This window comes from Schistocerca gregaria, chromosome 7 (genome assembly GCF_023897955.1).
Source record: "Schistocerca gregaria isolate iqSchGreg1 chromosome 7, iqSchGreg1.2, whole genome shotgun sequence".
Taxonomy (NCBI): domain Eukaryota; kingdom Metazoa; phylum Arthropoda; class Insecta; order Orthoptera; family Acrididae; genus Schistocerca; species Schistocerca gregaria.
In genome coordinates, this window is record NC_064926.1 from 225,514,626 (window position 1) to 225,536,951 (window position 22,326).

A 22,326-nucleotide genomic window follows, 5' to 3' on the forward strand; every position below is an offset into this window, starting at 1 on the left:
ATTCCAGTATATTTTAGCGTTCTATAGTGTTTTACATGCGCAAAAGTACGACTGATTGATTTCTGAGGTATTCCGTGTGTCCAGTGAGTTTTGTCGCAACAGCTGCAACACATAACGGCGCCAAGTGTGCCGCAAACAGGCAAGGGATCTTATTTTTAAAGTGTACTACTCGTTCTTCAAACGTGACGCAGGCTTAGACAGCCGGCCTGCATGGTTGTCAAAGTGCAGTGGCCTGTGGCGGTATTGGTGTACGAACGGTCTAGGCATATTGTTGCAGGAGGGCAAGTTGTCTCAGCACAAAACAAATGAAATTGGAATTATATTAATACCGTCAGCTGCTCACGGGCATTAATGTACATCAACGGGGACAGGTGAAAATGTGTGCCCCGACTGGGACTCGAACCCGGGATCTCTTGCTTACATGTCAGACGCTGTATCCAGCTGAGCTACCGAGGGCACAGAGGATAGTGCGACTGCAGGGACTATCTTGCGCACGCTCCCGCGAGACTCACATTCTCACCTTTTATATCCACACACTACGTCCGTAGTGTCTCACCCCAACACACTCATTACTCGATGAAGACATTCTTTCTAAGTCCCGTAAGAGTTCGGGGAACATGTGTGCATCCGCACAGAAGAAGAAGAAGGTCATGGCCGGTATTGCCAGAACTATATATTTATATGGATATAGTGTCTGTTCTTTCGGACATATATCCGATATACCTTCATTATATCCGATAAGAATGTTTTACGTCAGAAGGTTTTCGAATTTTATGGAAGAGGTGAGTTCCACATTGCGCTGAAATCACACACTGTTTTGCATGAAGCTACTGGGTTTGAAGAATGTGCAAGAGTAATGCAAGCAATATCGATGAACATCGAGTTTAAAAACGTAAAATCCAATAACGTGCAGAAATTTGTAATAGAGCTTAGTGAATTTCCTGCTGCTAGGGTGACCTTTCTAAGAACAACACATGAAGTCAGATCAAAAGCAACGCCAACTGTGTATTAGTCAGACGAGACTTGAGTAAGTGAAAGACACACTAAAAATTTTATTTCGCAAACAACATGCAGACAAGGCGGCTTGAAGTTCCAGACGGAAAAGAACGACATCGTATAATATGTCACATTGTTTGCGTTGCTTCCGGATTTGTGTCTGAAAGTAAACTTACATTTCTAGCAAAATAAAAAACCAACCCTGATTATCATCCCTAAATGAACGGAAAAACATTTAGAGAACGGCTTCAGAGTCAGCAGTTGCCCCATTTGCATAAGGGTTCTGCCATTGTTACAGACGACGCAAACTGTCACTCTTTTATTCTCAACAGGCCTCCCACTACAAACACAAAAAAATTAAATTGTTTCATGGGTGCTAAGTAATAATATTCCACATATTGGAACACAAAGAATAGCGGAGTTGTTGGAGCTCGTCAAGGTTTCAAAAGGCAGCAATAAATAATGTGTAATTGATTCTCAAGCTCTGTAACACGATCACAGTGCCGTCGAGTACCTCCGTATCATTGCCATTATAATCCCATAGAACTGGAGTGGGCTAGGTGAGGAGATATGCGGCAGATGAAAATTTTACGAAATTAGAATTATATATTAAAAATCTTGATATATATATTAATACCTTCAGCAGCTGATGGGCGTTGATACGTATCAACGGGGACAGGTGAAAATGTGTGACCCGACCGGGACTCGCTGCTTACAGGGCAGACGCTCTAACCATTTTTTTTTTTAAATCTCATTTTGATCATTATGGTTCGTTGCAATTGTTCGTGGCGGACGTCCCCTGACGCCCATTTAAGTTCGTTATTGATCCATTTACTGAGTTCCTTTTATTACAGAGGGCAGCTAACCCTCTGACCGAACACGCTGAGCTACCGTGCCGGCACCTGAACCACTGAGGGCCCAGAGGATAGTGCGACTGCAGGGACTCTCTCGCGCACGCCTCCCGCGAGACCCACATTCTCACCTTGTATGTCCACACACTACGTTCGTAGCTTCCCTATCCAACACACTCTTTACTCTTGGAAGACATTCTTACCAAGTCCCTTAAGAGTGCGGGTAATACGTGTGCATCCGCACAGAAGAGGAAGGTCATATAATGAAAATATTACCTTTAAAGGAGGAGGAGATTAGTGTTTAACGTCCCGTCGACAACGAGGTCATTAGAGACGGAGCGCAAGCTCGGGTGCAGGAAGGATGGGGAAGGAAATCGGCCCTTTCAAAGGAACCATCCCGGCATTTTCCTGAAGCGATTTAGGGAAATCACGGAAAACCTAAATCAGGATGGCCGGAGACGGGATTGAAGCGTCGTCCTCCCGATTGCGAGTCCAGTGTGCTAACCACTGCGCCACCTCGCTCGGTTATTACGTTTAAAGTAACTGACACTGTAAGCCTAGTCCATGAAGCAACAGAGAAAATCAGCATTGTTGATTGGAAAGCTTGCGTACGTCACACTGACAAGTTTCAAGAAGAAAATTAGCTGAAAAAAGTGGTTGGAGACGAAATAAAAATAATTGTTCAAATTTGTGTGAATACCTAAGGGACCAAACTGTTGAGGTCATCGGTCCTTATACTTGCACTCTACTTAAACTAACTTGTGCTAAGACCAACACACACACACACACACACACACACACACACACACACACGCACGCCCGAGGGATGCCTCCAACCTCCGGCGGGAGGGGTCGCCCAATCCAAGACACGGTGCCTCAAACCACGCAGCAACCCCGCACGGAGGAGACGAAATAATGGATTCGTTAATCCTCAATATACCACCAACATCCAGCGACTCCATTTCCGAAGGCAGCGGCAATGAAACATCCGAGTAAAGAACTATGTGAAGATAATGTAAATTCATTCTGTAATTTTCATAAAACGTTTGCTGTTAAGCTGTCTGTGATCCATGGATTAGTTCAGAGCATAATCAGTTCTGTAATGGGAATTTTGTTTTACTTATCGCTACTCTCTCTCTCTCTCTCTCTCTCCAAATAACGGGGTTTAAAATACTGTTCATCCTTCTCTTGATATTTTAGATTTGTTCTTACGTCATTTTATTGACAAAGTTAGAGCCAACAGAGGGGAGTAACCCACTCCGTAAGATGCAGTTTATTACAGAATCCATTCTGCAGTCTGGGAAGCTGTGTCACTCGTTTTTGTTCATGACATCATGACTGGGGAAGATTGAATACACTCTCCATTCTGTAATTTCTATCTCATCCTTATTACGTGTATTTAACAAATTTATCATGAAACAGTTTGTAGTGCACCATGAACCTGACCGTAGCGAAAAAGGTTAAACTTCGGCCACTGCAGCTGTTGGTAACGAAGCTACTGTGTAAACACTTTCAGCCGAGATGGCAACACAGCATTCCTTGATAGCAGCGCTGCGAGAGGCTATTAACGCTGTCTGACTATAATTGTGATATATCTTGTATGGGAATCTTACAGTCGTGGCGTCTCTGGCACCTCTCCCAACTTTAACGCCACAAGTGTCGGTTTGGGTTGAGTGGGTCTTAAACTGGCCTTGAAAATTACGCAGGAGCCGAGGCACTTCCGAAGGGAAGGCGCTGGTATTGATACGAGCTGAAATGTGTTAACCCCCTTTTTTTTGTTTCCTCATCCAGGGGAGGCTGAAGATAAGCATCAGCTAAATAAGTTTTTGCGAAGAACCGTTCACCTGATATATGATACGTGAGCTCGTCAATACATGGAAGTGGGAAGGAAGCAATTACCGGTACTGTTTGCCCATTAACTATCCCTTTAAAGTCGGCTGAAAGTCTGATAGTTCCATTCACTTGTCTTGTGATCGCAAGGGAAAATGCCTACTGACTTACACAAATGGGTTTTAAAAATTGCTGTTTGCTTTAGTCTGTTCAGTTCATATGTAAACTTAGGTTTTTGTTGTGTCCATTAGCGTTAAGTGAGCGTGAAAAATCTTTGCGTGTCCCACTGTCCTGTCGAACAAAGTCCATATTTTCCAGACGACTGATGTATACTGGCATGAGGAAGATGCGTATAAATAGCACGCACCCTGTCCTGAATATGCAAATCAAATAAACCGAAAGCATCCATGCCAAAAATAATGGGACTAGAACGCGACTGAACTACTGTGAAAGGCACTGAGTAGCTGTATTTACATACTTTGCTTGCAGAGTGCACATTACAAGAACAAAAGTACTTTCACCATTGTAGACCGTGATATGCAGGCGTGATTTTTGTGCTTGATGGTGTCTCAATTGCTCATAAGTACAATGAAGTGACTAAAGTAATGGGATACCTCCCAATATCGTGTCGGACCTACTTTTGCCTGACACGGTGGAGCTACTCCATGTAGCATGGATTCAATAGGTCGTTGGAAGTCCCCTGCAGAAATATTGAACCATGCTGCTTCTATAGCCGGCCATAATAGCGGAAGTGTTGCCGGTGCAGGATTTTTTGCACGAATTGACCTCTCGATTATGTCTCCCAAATGTTCGATGGGATTCATGTCCGGTGGTCTGAGTTGTCAAATCATTTGCTCGAATTGTCCATTAAGATCATCAAACCAACCGCGAACAATTGTCAATGATCGATTTAGTTGAACCAGAGGATCCAGTACATTACATTTAATCATAGTCCACACCATTAGGAAGCCACCATCAACTTGCCCATTGCCTTATTGATAACTTGGGTTCATGGCCTCGTGGAGTCTTCACCGCACTCGAACCTACCAACAACTCTGAACTGGAAAAGTACAGACTAATTGCAAATCTGCAGAGAGAGGAACAGTTTGCGGTTTATCCTCTGAATGTGATTGTTCTGACTTTCGGAAGACTCTCTTTCTGTGAATTGTAATTGATGAAGAGTTAAGTTGTATATCTACTAGATTAGAGCTGGTTAGAATGAGACAAATATTGCACTTTGCATCTCACTATGCGATTCCGTCACTTTCGTCCAACGATCCTGTTTGGCTTGCCAGGAGGAGTCGGTACAGACTCAGAATGAGAAATCATATTTATTTCCATTTTCTCAAGTCGAGATTTGCATGGCAATTTGCATTTCCTTTGCATGGCAGACTTGCTGTATGTATCCTGATTTATGGCAGTGTCGACATTTGCGTGGAGAAAGCAATTTTTGCGCTAATACGTTACATTACATTGTACACAAGAATTGACAAAGTTTCAATGAGCTGGACAAGCAGCCGTGCGCATTGCACTGCACTTATGATGTTGTCTATGTCGTCAGTTATGAGGTGCCCTGCGAAACTGGGGCCGCCTTGAGTTATTTGCCGTCAGCGATGCAACAACATGCACATTCGTCAAGTTCCGTGAAGTCTTGAACTTACTCAGGTTCAGTTACTTTAAGCACGTCCTTTAGATCCGCGTTGCGATGCCTTAGAATTTCAGCTTGAGTTCCATTATCAGCAACGTTTTCAATAATGGCCTCGCGAAGCATTTCATCTTGAAATGAACTCTACTAGAGCAGTAAAATTTATAGTTCCGAGTCACGCCCTTGCGTTTAGTGATCCATTCCTTGTAAGACTGATTATTATAACAATGTGCGCGAAAAAATTTGAAACGAACAGCAGCTACATGAATCTGCAGTTCGAAAAAGGTGTCTAATGCTCACATAAGGTCTTCGTAGGTAGGGTTTGGGGTTCTAATTGAGGGAACAACTATTGTATCCTACCCCCCAAAAAGGAAAGATCATCACGATTCAACTGATATATTATAAGGAAGTTGCTGCAGCTGCAAGCTGTACTTCGTCCATCCCTCTTGTTGTGCATCAAAAGAGTGGTAGGGTTTAGGAGACAGAACCTGACCACTGGCATTCCCAACTTCAATTGACGCAGTTTGCGGAGGTAGTTGCGCTTCCACCAGCTTGCCAATAGCACTTAAGTAGCCTAATGAGCCAATTTGTTGCCTCTAGAACTGAATAAGTAAATTGATGGATTGCTCTCCAGAATCTTCCATTGCATACGCAAAATAAAAATACCTGAAATGGATGCGTAATGCACACAAAACTATGAAAAGATTGCTGATAAGTTGAGATCACTGCCAGCCTCAAGCACCAGACATACTGCTAACAGGCGGAAAAAAATCAAACTCGTCGCCATTTGGAGGAAAAGTCAGACTCGTCGCCACTTGGTGGAAAAAATCAGATTCATCACCAATTGGCAGTAAAATCAGACTCGTCCCCAGTTGGTGTAAAAATCAGACACATCTGCAGCTGATGGAAAAATCAGACTCGTCATCAATTTGCAGAAAAATTGGACTTGTCACCAGTTGGCAGAAAAATCAGACTTGTCGCCAGTTGATGTCTGTTATGTCGGTAGCTGAGGTGGCCAATAAACAAATCAGACATCTACAAAAAGTAACACATTAATAATTTTGCCGACAATACATACATTTAATAAGTGAGTTATGTTGTACCGTAGCCTATCGATACTGCTAAAGCCGGCACCTCAAAGAATCCTGTGGGCGCCACAAGTGACACTTTGAACATCGCCACCAATTTGGGACTTCCAGGCCACTGACCAATGAGGACCGTCATGTCAGTGATATAAATGGTGGGGACTTGGGCACCAGTCTGTTTCTAGTGGAGATTACTCCTGTGTCGGTAGATGATGCACAGAAGATTACGAGTTGACAGCTAAGTCTACTGGCAAACTTCGAGTGTACATAGATGCACACCCATGTCAAAATGGTTCAAATAGCTCTGAGCACTCTGGGACTTAACATCTGAGGTCATCAGTCCCCTAGAACTTAGAACTACTTAAACCTAACTAACCTAAGGACATCACACACACTCATGCCCAAGGCAATATTCGAACTTGCGACCGTAGCGGTTGCGCGGTTCCAGACTGTAGCGCCTAGAACCGCTCGGCCACTCCGGCCGGCCACACCCATGTCAATCCTCTGTTTATAGCTAACTGTGGCTCCCACAAGTTGTCAGTAGTGTACCAGTTATTCACCCATGAGCTGAGTACAATACATTTATTTCAAGTTTATTGTGTCAGCTAATATTTTGCTTGCCTAATCAGATCCCTAATGCGACAGATCCCTTTGGTTACCTTCCACCCATTTACGATTAGCAGTGAGGATGTAATCCTTGGCTCCTCAGAACGAACCGTTACCGAATTGCAACGTAACGAGTTATGCATAACTCCTAATCCTGTAGGTTCTTCTGTGTTGCTGAGATATATACAGGGTGACACAGAATAACGGGAATGTTTGAAATAAGAAGTGCAAGCCATGGGCAGATGGCAGCACTACAAGTTCGTGACAGCGAGTAAACAGTTCGCCATTTCAGTAATCATGGATCAGTAGAACGGACAACAGTGTGCGTTAGGAAGAGTGGGGGAAATACACGTATCTAAGGAAAAATCGATGTGAACCATTCGCTACGTCATTAAAACCTACGAAAATAAGTACAAACTATACAATGGACATTTCTCCACATATTCCAATCGTCTGTAAATAGTTATAAACAGTACCTTAATTTTGAACATTAAAATAAAAAAAAGTGCAAATGCGTGTTATTCCCCACCCTTGAGGGTAATGACACGCAAAGTAGTGGGAAATAACACATAAAACAAACAAACCATAAAAATGTAGAATACTTGCTATTTTTATTTGCTTGCTAGTTACTACAAATAGTAAACAGAATATTTAAGAACAAAATAATGTAATTCTGCAAACATCTCTTATAATTTTCGTTTTTTACATTTTTATTGATGTGAAAAAGAGTTCATTTGCTTATACAACAAAGATCGCACTTGTAACCTTTTGGAGTGTTCCAGCCACTACATTCTTCAAGGCTCCATCTGCTACAAGAAATACATCTGTACCATAGTTCTCCATCTTTCCCAAACTCTCCACAAACTAAGCAGACATCTTCTGAAATCGCCAATGGATCAATATCACCCATGTCATCGTCATCACAAATGTTCTGCAAGTCCAGATTTAGGTCATCCTCGCTGCTACTTTCACTTTCTTGGTGGTGTTTCTTCTTATATGATGTCTGTTTCTTCTTCGAGACCTTTTTAAGTTGCACATTTCTGCCCTTATCTGCTTTATCCTTAAGATTTCTTTTCTTGTTTTCTTCAGCTTTCTTTTTTATGGCTTCTTTTTATTTCTTAATTGATAACTCCGGTAGCAGTTTATTCTTATCTGGAGTTGCTGTAAGAATCACCGACTTTCCCTTAGGCTTTCCCTTGGCTTGTTTCGACTTAGGAAGAACTTGTTTTTGTTTTGGAACAGGAGATATGTCAAATACACTAACGTGCTTGACACATGCACTTTTACTTGATGTTGTTGTGTCCTCTTCTAGGCCTATTAGAAGTGGAACATCTTCTGCTGAATATCCAGGAATCTGTTCTTGACTCCTTTTGGGGATATGTGGCTCTTTTGTAGATGCAACCACTTCACTTCCATTTGTTGCATTCGGAAGCTCTTCACATTCAAGGACAACATCTCTGAAGATCTCACATCGCTGTAAGTCGTCATGCTGAAATTTGTTTGGATTGGAAGGGCAAATCCCACATGCCTTAAACCCTGACTGCCCTTTGCCCATGGCAGAGACCTTAATATATGCCTTATTAACAAGTTCTGATAACTCATATGGTGTAATTTTTTGATAGACCTGTGACTTCTAATACATGTCACATTCAAGATTGAAGGCTGATTTCAAAGAAGAAAAGAATGTAACATCTAGTGGTTGACGCTTGTGAGAAGTGTGTGGAGGTAGGGTTAGCATGAAAATAGAATGTTTTTTACAAAATTCAAAAATATTAAGTGAAATGTGGCTGCTATGATTATTTAAAACCAGCAGCACAGGGTCATCAATAGTTGATTTTACATTGTTCTGAAAATGTTGGATCGAATCGAAAAATAATGACTCATTGGACCAGCCATTTATGGAACAACCATGTATTGCTCCAACTGGTCCAACTTTACTTAAGAGATTTGACATCCTCGTCCTGGGGAAGATAAACATGGGGGAATGTAGTACCAGCTGCACTGAAACAACATATCAGTCACGTTTTTCCCCCTTTCCCAAGACGGGGCCCCACCTATTTGTTTAACACCTTTGGGAGCCAAAATTCTCACAGGCCTTTGTACAGTATTTATGCCCATTTCATTGACATTGAACACTCGCCCCTCTTTAAGATTATATTTTTCAAAGACATGTTCTAAGTTTTTAAAATATGCATTAACCTCTTCTTCATTAAATGCCTGTATTCTGTTAATGCTGGTTGCTTCAGGTTTTCTCATGCTAATACTTGGGTTTCTTTTTAAAAATAGAGCTAGCCAATCCTTTCCAGCTAACCTAGATGACTTATCAAAATTGTTTGCAATGTTGTTAGCCTCTGCATACTCAAATGCAATCTTTCGCAGCTGGATGAATGTAATGCCATAGAACAGCTTGGCCATTCTGATAACATGACCCCTAGTCTCATTTTCCTGTTCTGTCAAAAACGTTGGGTTTCTTCCACGTTTTGGACCCTCGGTATTTTTAACGTTCATTCTCGTTCGCAGAGTAGCTTCATGAATCCTGAAAGCTCTCGATACTTCTCTTATTTTTCTTCCAGAGTTGATGGCATCAAGAGCCTCACGAAGTTCCTCTTGCATCCATTTTTCTTTCTGGGTTTTTCTTTTATAATATCTTCCCATCTGATATTTAAAAAAAACCATTAGTATTGCAAATAAAACCTGCAAGGGGGAATACCACGCACTCCAACAGCTGCATGGCATTACCCCACTGTAAGTTCGATGATTAACCTAAGCATAACTCGGCACCTAATTCAAATAGCGGAACAAATCTGCAATTAAATTAAAGGTTTCATTTAGGGTTACTAGTTGATACGCAAGAATTACATTAAAGCAACTTATATTAGCACTTACCTTGCAAAATACAGCTGACCAAACTTACATGAGACACGCCGAAAATCAACAATACTTCACTGCTCCAACAATGCCACTGGAAAATGGCTGGCGTAAGCCGCGTAGTTGTTGTTACTCCTGCTGGCAGGGTGTAGCACCAACTGAGAAGAGCTTGTGCCATTCAAACTGCGTAAATCAGAATGCGTGGGATTACCCACATGCGTGTAATTCCCCCACCTTCCTCCATAAAAATGTTTTATAAAAACAATGATAGTTTGATAGCGGCGCATAGGGAGTTTCGACGTTTTTATAACTTAGGATGTCAGGATGCCATTCTGTTGAAACACGCGATAAAATGTTGGATTAATAACTTTGAAGAGACCAGATCTGCCCTCAAAACGAAACCAACAGGACGACCAAGAAGTGTGTATTCTCCAGCGAACATCGATGTTGTACGTGAGTCTGCCTTACGGAGCCCATGGCATTCAGTTCGTAAGCAATCAGAGTGGTTGGAATGTCCCGGGAGAGTGTTCACAGAATTCTTCATCTTGATTTAAAATTTCATCCGTACAAACTACAGATGGTGCAACAATTGAAGTACAACAATTACCGGCTACGATTAGGATTCTGTCAACAAATGATAACAAAAATAAACAATGAAGATGAGTTTGTAAGCAAGTTGTGGATGTCAGATGAGGCACATTTTCATCTCACTGGTTATGTTAATAAACAGAACTATCGTTACTGGGCAAACACAAATCCTAATGATGTTCATGAGCGCCCTTCACACATGGATTATTGGACCCCACTTTTTCTCAGGTGAACAGGGAAACACAATAACTGTCAGTGCCAATCATTATGTGGAGATGTTACGAACTTCTGTTACACCTGCACTGAACAACTTTCCAAACGTTCAAGAAGCCTGGTTTCAACAGTGGCATCACACACTGCACAGCAATCAATGGCAATTGTTTACCCTGTTGATCTCACGATTTGGTAACATTCCCTGGCCCCTTATATTGCCAGATGTTTTCTTGTGGGGCTACCTCAAGAGCAAAGTCTACACAACTCGACCAAGAACCCTGGATGAGTTAAAACAGGGAATTCAGGAAGCAGTTCACAGTATCCCAGCTGAGATGTTGCAGCGGTCAATGAAGAATCTCTACAACAGATTTCAGGAATTTATTAGTACAGGAGGACGTATCCGCAGCTCGTGGTCTAGTAGCTAACGTTGCTGCCTCTAGATCACAGGGTCCTGGGTCCGATCCCCGGCCAGGTTAGAGATTCTCTCTACCTTGGGACTCGGTGTTTGAGTTGTCCTCATCATTTCATCATCATCATTCTTGACTGTGGCTAGAATGGATTGTATAAAATTTTGAGCTTTAGAACTTGGGACTTGTACGGGCACTGATGACTGTGCAGTTGAGTGCCCCACAAACCAGAGATCATCATCAAAACTGGAGGATACCATCTGAAGGACGTAATTTAAAAAAAATGATGTATTGTCTCACTGCACTGCCATACTAATGATAATATGGTTACAAATACACTGAACCTTGGGCAAAACTCTGAGTGCAACTGCGTAAAAAGACATACTGTCCAAGCAGTCACACACAGTGAGTTCATGTGATTTTAGCATTCTCTAGTGGTGCGTGTGTGGTGTGTGTGTGTGTGTGTGTGTGTGTGTGTGTGTGTGTGTGTGTGTGTGTGTGTGGCAACCACATTGGAGACAAAGAGTGATGGAAGAGTATTGCTCACCCAGTGGTGCCACTGGCAGAAGTTTTAGAATTGCTGTCCCTCATACACCTCTAAGTGGTGCATGGCAGATGAGTGCAGTGAATGAAGATGCCATCTATACTGCACATATATGGTTTCATCTGAGTTTGTCTTTCCTTAATTCTTTTGTTTAATCAATTTATGAAGTAGAAGTGTGATGAGTATGCACAGTGGAATGACATACCACTGCCAGGTCTCAGGCTGCTTATCGTTCTTCCCCTCTCCACTTAGAATCTGACTTTTTTGTACTATTTTACGTTTACAACACACATTCACAACTTGAATTCTCACCTCTGTGATGATGCTTATGGGATTTAGAGATGGTTGTGGACGGACTCTTGGATCTCTATCTGCGTTTCTTTTCTTGGTAGTGAGATTTGCCAGAAGATTAGGGTCTCAACACAATAATGAGATGATATCACATCTTTTTTCATTGCAGAAAATGTTAAATACTATCCATAAACTTTGTCTATTTCTCAGCTGTACACTACATTCACAAACCTCAGAATGTGGCTGTGCAGTGGTGCCCTAATGCCACAATTGCTGATCTACATCACATTGGTTTGTTGCAGTCTACACCTAGTCTGCTTGCCATTATATTGTTGCAATTCCAGTTGTATGAATTGTGGAAACTTTGGAAGCCTTTGCCTGTGCTTTCCAAATTTTTAACCAAATGTAACCACAAAAATTAACTCCTTAGAGATTAGCCTCCCAATCATTTGGAATGAAACAAATGGTTCAAATGGCTCTGATCACAATGGAAATTAACTTCTGAGGTCATCAGTCCCCTAGAACTTAGATCCACTTAAACCTAACTAACCTAAGGACATCACACACATCCATGCCCGAGGCAGGATTCAAAGCTGCGACCATAACGGGAATGAAACAGTCACACTTACCCCACTTACAGGAATTTAACTACCATCTTTATTTTGTCGTTAAATGTATTTATCTCACTCATTTACTATTCTACTCTGCTACTTGTAACTGCTCAGACAATTGGATTGCTCAAAAACACTAAAACTGATTCTATACTAGAGATTAATCACTAGGCTACATATATTTCAAGCTATAGTGGCTGTTTAGTCTCATTGTCTTATATCTTTAAGACTACACATAAATCGCGGTAGTTTAGTCTTTCTTCCTAGACCTTGTAGGGATGGAAGTGATGATGCTGGTATGTGATATATTTAACAAGCATGGTACACAAAACATATCTGCTCACAAGCATAGCTTGAAACACACTAGCACCTTTGTACTGTGCAAAAATGAAACAGCCTTCCGTCACCAGCAATGCTCATAGGTATCGACTTCCCCACAGGATCTATCATAATAACTATCACTTTTTTACATATTAGTTCCACAAAGGATAGATTTGGCTATAGTTTATATTACATCCTACCTATTTCTAGCTCTTAGTGCAGTATCACCATGAATTAATCAGAATTCATCTTAAGTGATCACAATTAATCTTAAATCAAATAGTTTTCATCAATACAGAAATACAACAATGTCAAAATTTAAACCTTTACACATGAGTAACTTCAGGTAAACATTGTGGGATAGTATTGCATTTCTGATATGTTTGGAATCATTCTTTTCATTAAATACTGCCCTATTCTGCTACATTACATACACCTGCAAAGTGACATATGTAAGAAATAAGAGTGAGGCTTTTGTATAGCATGAATGCATCAGAACACCAAGTTTGGTATAAAAACTAGCTGGTTAATATTGAAGCTACGATACTCCCCTTCAGATATAATTTCACTGTCCTACTTTCACTATTCACCCAACATGAAATAGAATGATAAAGACCAGATTTGGTTTTAAACCCAAGTTATTTTCTGTTCACCGTTCTTTAAACAAAATTTTGCACCATAAATACAAATAACTCATGAAATTTGAGAAACATAACTTTCCAACACTTCTTAGCTCCACTCTCTTTCTCTGTTAGAACCTACAGATCATTGATTGCATCAATGCTTGATTATTCAAGGGACGAGAAGTCAAAGATAGTCTCTAAAATTATCAACCAGCATCAGAGACTTTATAAAACATTATAGTACTATAATAATATTCATGACAAAAATGATACATCAAGTTCATCAATTATCACTCTCTTCTCCATCAACACAATGAAGTGGCACACATAAGTCTTTAATTGCCTCCTCTTTGTCACCAGTATTATGTTGGTTGCCCACTCACTGCTGAACTCTAATCTTGTACCCTGTTCATCATCCCAAAAACATGGAATATGACCAGGAAAAACAAACAGTGGCATTGGTATCTGACCAACATATCAATCCCCTAACACAGATGAATAGAAACCTCTCCTGCCCTAGCCAGACATTTCATAAACAATATTATCAGTTCTAGGTATATCTTTAGTACTATAAACTGAACACTTAATGAGTTGGACCTCATTAATAATGCAGGTAGAATGTAAATCCCTCCAAATGAACAAATAAGTAAAACTTAACAATAAAACTGTATATACCCATGAAATATCCCTCCAAAATAATTCATGCATAAATTCAATCTCTCCCAATTTAGAAAACATAGCAAAAAAATATGACTGCTAATGATTATCACAAGCAAAATATCTTACAATTTACTAATGGAAACCCTTGAGGCTGTTAAGCAAAAAGAATTACACTCATTCTGCTAGGAGGCTCACTCCTAGATATTTACATATAAAAAAGAATTCACTACAAAAAAAATTGGCACACTCCTAGATATTTATACATAAAAAAGAATACAATACAAAACATTTTCAGTTCATCACTCAGGTGGTAGTTCTTTTGAATGTGGTAAAGCAACCATCACCAAAATTCTCCAACATGGACATTTCTGATAACTGATCTCTCTGTTAGCTTGCTGAATGATAAAATCTCATAGTCTACCTCTTAAGTTCATTCAGCTACATCTACTGAAATCATCGTCCTCTCTGTTTGGTGATAAAACATCATCACATTGTTCTTCACTGTAACCAATCACTGAGATACCCAAAGTTGTCTGTCGCCTCAATTTTTTATATCTCTGGGATAGACTGATAGTAGAAGAATTATATTGACAGATAGGCAGAATAGCAGGAGAGCAGAAAGTAGTGCACAAAACTCAAATTGGAAGAGTATTCCAATGACTCAGGACCTTGTATTCTCCAGACAGATATTCACCAAACAACAGTTGAGCTCCTGAGGTCATTGAATTATCTACATCTAATTTTGAGGCAGAAATATCAGTTTCACTTTTCTCTTTAATGCAGTTATAGTAATGATTTGACCTAGCTTTAATTCTACCCCTGTGTCTATTCAATCCTTTACAGATTAACCCCCACTTTCAAAACATATGACCAGGTTGTTTTCTTTTACTTCATCCATAAAGAACTGTACTAGCCCATTAAATTGGCATTAAACTGCTGCCTCTTACTGCAGTCATCTTCCTCCTGTTTATCTTCACCCTCAATTTCATGTATCATCTGCAGATTTTGCAGTATGTTCCACAGCTTCAGATTACAATATTATTTTAGTTGTTCTACCATTATTAGTCATTCACCATCACATATTCATGTTTACTAACAAATGTATAGTCTTCATAAAAAAGAATCTTTATTATGTTATCTTTCCCTTCGCCTTCACTTCCCTTTAATTCTTCATCTTCAGACATGCTCTTCTCTTTCTCCTCACATACCCTTGTCTCAAATACCCTTCCACTCCATCTCTACTGGACAAGACTGTCAGCCAATTAATGTCTTTATATCTTATGTGTTGCTTTATGTGTCTTATACCATCTCTAAACCCCTGCTTGATCTACAACTTCATGGTGGCATAGTATGTTATACATTGTGGATGAACTAAATCTCCATAATGTTGGATCATGTTTCTAGTTACTCACTTTACCCTAAAGTAAGGAACACTGATAAATGCTAATGACGCAGGATACTTTATTTTTAATTTTATGCGAGAGATCAGTATCCGGTAACAGCGGTTACAAAACCACGAATAATCTAAAATACAAAGTCTAACAAATCACCTCTCAACTTCATGTACTCATGTAGTGATATTTGCCTGCTTTATTTCTTCATTGATAGTCTTTAATGTTGGTGTACTGCATTGTTATACTGGCTGAAATATCGGAGGGGGGGGGGGGGGGGGGGGTGTGGAAGTCCAATGCCGATTAATGTAAATGATGTAGCCAACAGAAGCACAACTGAGTTTCATAGTTCTTTACTTTCACTCTTCACAATCCCCCAATATTACACATTTATATGGCCAGTTGAGTGTTAGTAAATGTCGATAAGCCTCATTAATAGGTTGCAGGAATTATCAGCATACTGCTACAAAAGTTTGCTGTTGTACAATTAGTATAGAATTTATATTTGTTTATATGTCAACAGTGGAATCTAAGTCACTAAACAATTACTTATTTCACTCTATAATGATGTGATAATGGGTTAAATACTTCTCGTCTTAATCTCTCCTGTATATCTGTTGACCAGTTTTTATCTAAAAAGGTATTCTCAGATTGATCGTATGTCTTGCAGAGTTCTGACATCTCTGTAGCCCACAAAAGGGCATTGCCTTCTGTGTGTTCTACCACATATTTGATCTTTTGAGCTTCTGTCCAGGCAGCATATTCCTAAAGGCTCAGACAGGCAGTACTGGGTGCATTTGCTTCGTTTCATTTGAAAATACAGGAAACTGTCAATGTTTTATGACACTCTTGTCCATTAACAACACTGTCCAGCATGACAGAACATTTACATGGAGTGATGACATATCTGTCTCACAAAAGTTTCATCTGCTGCTTGCATCACACGTCGGCATGTACTTGTGAGGCATGGGTTAGGCATTGTTGTCCATACCACTGTTTTCTCTCACCATTGGGTGGCTGTTTATTATAGCTCTGTTTACCGCTCCTCGTGATGATATTACCATACTTTGTTTGTTAACCGTTTCGTCTGTTAATGTTTATTTTACCTGTTTGATATCATGTTTTATGCATTTTAAAATTTCTTCTTCTTTGTCCCCCATTACTTCCTTTGCCACTTCCACATAAGAACGTTGTGTTTTCCCTTTTTTTATTACCCTTTACTGCTTTGTAAAGGTGCAAAATTTCTGAGTTATTTTTTTTTATTTTCTAAATAAGTAATTCTATCTCCACTGTGATTTTCTCTACATTTTATGGTAAGCCATCACAGAAAAAATGCAGCTTTGCTACTTCTGATTGTATATTATCTATGCTAACCTGCTTATTCCTTCGCATTACATGTGAATTATCCTGAGTTTCTCTTTTCTGGATAGCTCATGTCCATATGTGCATGTGAGTGTTTAAAATTTGTCTTCTGCTATGCCTTTTAACTTCTCTCATATCATGAACTGAAGCTTGTACATGTTCATTAATTTTCACATCCATTTCTGTGGAGATTTGCGAAATCTGTGAAGTTCGTATCCAGATCATTGATTTCTGTGCGCAATTTTTTTACCTTGCCTGACATGTATGTCATTTTTGTATTTACCTACCCGATCTCAGACTTTACTGTGGTCATGTCTGCTTTCATATTAATCATGTCTGTTTTGTGTCTAAACTCGACTTCCTCGAATTGATCGTGTTCATGTCTGCTTGTGTTGTTTCTAAACTCAACATTTTTAATTTACTGTGTTCAAATTAGTCTCTATACTCAACATTTTTGTCTGCTAAGGCTCGAAATAAGGCTTTCATATCTTCTCTTCTCACTTCAGGCCTATGCCTGTCATCATCTGCATCTATACTACATGTACTACTTTCATTTAAAATATTCCTTTGCCTTGAGGTGTCATTAATTTTGTCTACTGTAATCAACGTATTGCTTGTAATGAAATGTTCCTTATTCACGGGCATTCTAAGCAGCAATGCCATGTCATGCCCAGCATCCAAATAACAGCCACTTGACAGTTTCAAACCACTCATTGTTGTGTTTTGCAAATGCACAGAGTGGAGCTAAGAAGTGTAGATGGCATAGAGAGTTGGAAAGTTATGTTTCTCAAATATCATGCATTAGTTGTATTTTTGGTGCATAATTTTGTGTTAAAGAATGGTGAACAGTAAATAACTTGGCTTTAAATCCAAATCTGGTCTTGATCATTCTATGTCATGTTGGGTGAATAGTGAAAGTAAGACAGTGAAATAATATCTGGAGGGGAGTATGGTAGCTTCAGCATTAACCAGCTAGTTTACACAATACTTGGCTTCCCAAAGACATACATACATCACAATCATTTTTATATCGAACTTGGTATTCTGATGCATTCATGCCATACAAAAGCCACACTCTTATTTCTGACATATGACACTTTGCAGATGTGTGTAATGTAGCAGAATAGGGCAGTACTTAATGAAAAGAATGATTCCAAACATATCAGAGAATGCAATACTATCCCACACTGTTTACCCATAGTTACTTATGTGTAAAGGTTTAAATTTTAACATTGTTGGATTTCTGTATTATGAAAACTAATTGATTTAAGATTACTTGTGATCACTTAAGATGAATTCTGATTAATTTATGGAGATATTGCACTAAGAGTTAGAAATAGGTAGAATGTAATATAAACTATATCCAAACCTATCCTTTGTGGAACTAATATGTAAAAAAGTGATAGTTAATATGATAGATCCAGTGGGGAAGTCAATACCAAAGAGCATTGCTGGTGACTGAAGGGTGTTTCACCTTTGCACAGTACGAAGATGCTAGTGCGTTTTAAGCTATGCTTGTGAGCGAATATGATTTGTGTATGATGCTTGTTAAATATATCACATACCAGCACTGTCACTTCCATTCCTACGAAGTCTAGGAGGAAAGACTAAACTACCCCGATTTATGTGTAGTTTTAAAGATATAAGACAATGAGACTAAACAGCCACTATAGCTTGAAATATATGTAGCCTAGTGATTAATCTCTAGTATAGAATCGGTTTTAGTGTTTTTGAACAATCAAATTGTCTAAGCAGTCACGAATAACAGAGTAGAATAGTAAATGAGTAAGATAAATTCATGTAATGACAAAACGAAGTTGGTAGTTAAATTCCTGTAAGTGGGATAAGTCAAACTGCTTCATTCCAAAGGATTGGGAGACTAAGGTCTAAAGAGTTAATTTTTGTGGTTACATTTGGTTAGAAACTTGGAATGCACAGGACAAGGCTTCCAAAGTTTCCACAATTCATACAAATGGAATTGCAACAATATAATGGCAAGTAGGCAGAGCAAGCAAACTGGATCTAGACCGCAACAAACCAATGTGATGCAGATCAGCAATTCTGGCATTAGGCCACCACCGCACAGCCAAGTTCTGAGGTTTGTGAGTGTAGCGTACAGCTGAGAAAGAGACAAAACTTATGGATAGTCTTTAACATTTTCTGCAATGAAGGAAGATGTTATATCATCACATTGTAGTGTTGAGACCCTAATCTTCTGGCAAATATCACTACCAAAGAAAGAAATGCAGATATAGAGCCAAGAGTCCCTCCACAACCATCTCTAAATGCCATAAGCATCGTCACAGAGGTGAGAATTCAAGTTGTGAACATGTGTTGTAAATGTAAGATAGTAGGAAAAAGTGAGATTTCGAGTGGAGAGGGGAGGAAAGATAAGCAGCCTGAGACCAGGCACTGGTACGTCATTCCACTGTGCATACTCATCACACTTCAACTTAATAAATTAATAAGCTAAAATAATGAAGGAAAGAAATATTATTAATTACACAATTCTGCACTGTTTACTCTGTTTATTTCTGGATTCATTTATGAAGTAATACTCAGAATTAATTATGAAATTGAAAACTAGTAGAATCCATTTGTTAAGAAAAATTGTAAACCCTTTGGAATATTATTATTTCCATAGAGTGTGAGAGTCATAAGCTTGCCTCTGATGTGTTTCGACATATTTTTGTACAAGAGATACAAATAATGTAATTTAACTAATTAATGGAAAATCTCATATAAAGATGTGAAACAACTACTAACAAAGAGATAGAGGGGCTGGCCAGTACTTACCTCAGCTCAGTACAGCCGATAGAAACACAAAAAACAACCAAAAATTTAAGTTCCTAGCTTTCGGAATAAATGTTCCTTCCATCAGGGAGGAGAGAGGGGAAAGAAAGGGAAGAAGGGAAAGTGGATTTAGTTACTCACAACCCAGGTTATGAAGCAACAGGGAAAGGAAAACAGGGAAGGTAGCAAGGATGGAGGCATGGTTGTCAGAGGGAAGCCAAAGATATTCTACTGCAGGTACTGTGCCAGCTTCAAACCAAAGAGGATGCATACAGAAGTAAAGAGGTGTATAGTATAAAGATGTAGGATGGAAAGATGCATGAATGGCTAAAGAGGAAAGGGAAAGAGGAGAAGACTGAAAAGTAAATGGGAGTGAGGTTGTTTAACGTAGGTTCAGTCCAGGGGGATGGCGGGATGAAAGGATGTGCTGGAGTAATTTCAAATTTGTTAATGTGAAAAATCAAAATACTACATGATATACTTAAAATGTGAAAAAATCTGTGTAAAATATATATTTATGGAAAAAAATTCTGCAACAACAAAGTTCCAAGTTATTTAATTTAAATCAACTGTGAGGACTTAATGTTAGATTTTCAGCTTCAAGAATCAGACACCTAGACAAGAAGAATTGGAGCCATCTCAGCGTGACCAGCTAAGTAAACTTGAAAGTTTATTGTTATCTTCACTCCTCTCAAATCTTCATAAAAGACTTCACAGGGCATTGTTTAATGTGGACAGTAAATGGAAGAAGTAAGGAGAGGGGGGATTACAAGTGGGGGCATTATCCATGATTAGTTGACTAATAATGAAGTTTTTTCTGTTGCAAAAATTGTTTCATTTTGTTGATTTTTTTTTTTTAAATTTATGTATGAATAAATTTTTGAGCACATGGAGCAAAACTGAAGGCTACCCAACATAGGATCTTCATGCTTACAGTGATGATGCATGAAAAATAATGATGGACCAGATCTAATGAAAGTGAGGAGGACTTAAAAACTACAGCCAGTGACATCAAAAATGAAAGATAAGTACAAACAATTTGTGATGTTAATTTGTTTGTGGACTCATGTGCTTATTAACAAAATAAATAGTGATGAATGCATAAGTGAGATAGAAATGGAAGAGGAGGGACCCAGTCAGGACATGTTTGAGCCGGGTAAAATCATAGACAATAAGGAATCAGTAAAGACTGATGTTTTGCAGTTAATTTTGGCAAAATTAGAGGAATAAAAACAGATAACAATGGAAAATTTAGTCCAGTTAATCATCAGTTGACTGGAATAAGAACAGATAACGACAGCAAATTTACTTCAATACAAGGACAATTAAATGACTTGAAAGAAAACAATAGTAAAATGGACAGAGTACAAGATCGGATAGGTCAGCTTGATTACTAAGTTTTTGAGTTAAAAAATGGGTTGTGAGAGCTTGTAAAAAGTGTGAACAAACAAGTTGATGTTTAAGAAAATAAAGTTATTGTTTTAGAAAATGAGTTTGTAGCTGAGTCAATGAAACAATTAAAAAATGTTGATGATGTCAGAGCTGAATAGAAAACTGTAGTGGAAAAACTGTGTGAGTTAGAAGCTACCACCCAACAAAATGTTGCCTGTTTAAACCAACAAAAATTAAATGTAGAAGATAACATGCAAATTAATGCAACTGTTTTAGATCAAAAATGTGCAAACAATGGTATTGCTTTGTCCAACAGTCCTATCAAAAGTTTTCCATTAGATAATTTACATCCAGTGAATTTTCTACACCACTGCAAAGATAGCTTTGTGTCAGGCATGAATGACTGTCAAAAAATTAAATTTCTTAAAAGATTTCTTGAAGGTGAAGCTCTGACATGGGTAAATTTAAATTTAAGTCTGTGGGAAACATATCAGAGTTTAGAGAAAAGTTTTTTAAAATATATTTTGGTCAGAAGCAGAACAGGGGAGAATCAAAGTTGAATTTTTGAATTGATTATAGGAATAGGGATGGCAATTTGAAAGAGTCTTATAAGAACTAACTGATAAAATTAGCACATCTTGAAAACCATTGGCAGAAATGACCTTGATTGATACACTTAAAAGGAGATTACCAGAAAGATTTATTTACTTGTTTATTTATTGGTCCTGTGAATCTAGGACTGTACAGTGTACAAAAGATATTGGACCATTAATTAATAACAATACACTTTCTGTGATTTTTTTATTGTTTTCAGACATCATTTTAACAAAAGATAAAATTATACAATATTTTCTTACTCTACACATTTTGTAAAAACAGTCTTAATTGGTGAGGCAGTTTTGTTTTTCTAGGTACTCCCTTACTGTATGGAAGCAGTGGTCAACCATGTAATTCTTCATAGTTGATTTGAACTTGTTTAAGTCATTATTATTTTTGTGAATTTGGATAGTGTATAGTGTCTGATGCCAGGGTGGAGTATTCCTTTCTGTAATAGTTCTGAGTTTGTCTCTTGTACTTGACATCATTTATTTGTCCTGTGTGGTAGCTATGTACAGATTCATTATGGGTGATGATATAGAAATCACCTAGGTATATGCATGGCTGGGGTACAGATGGCAAGGCTGGAGTGAGCTACTTACATTCAGTGGTTTGCAGACTGAGACAACAGTTAAGCCACTCAGCTCCAGGA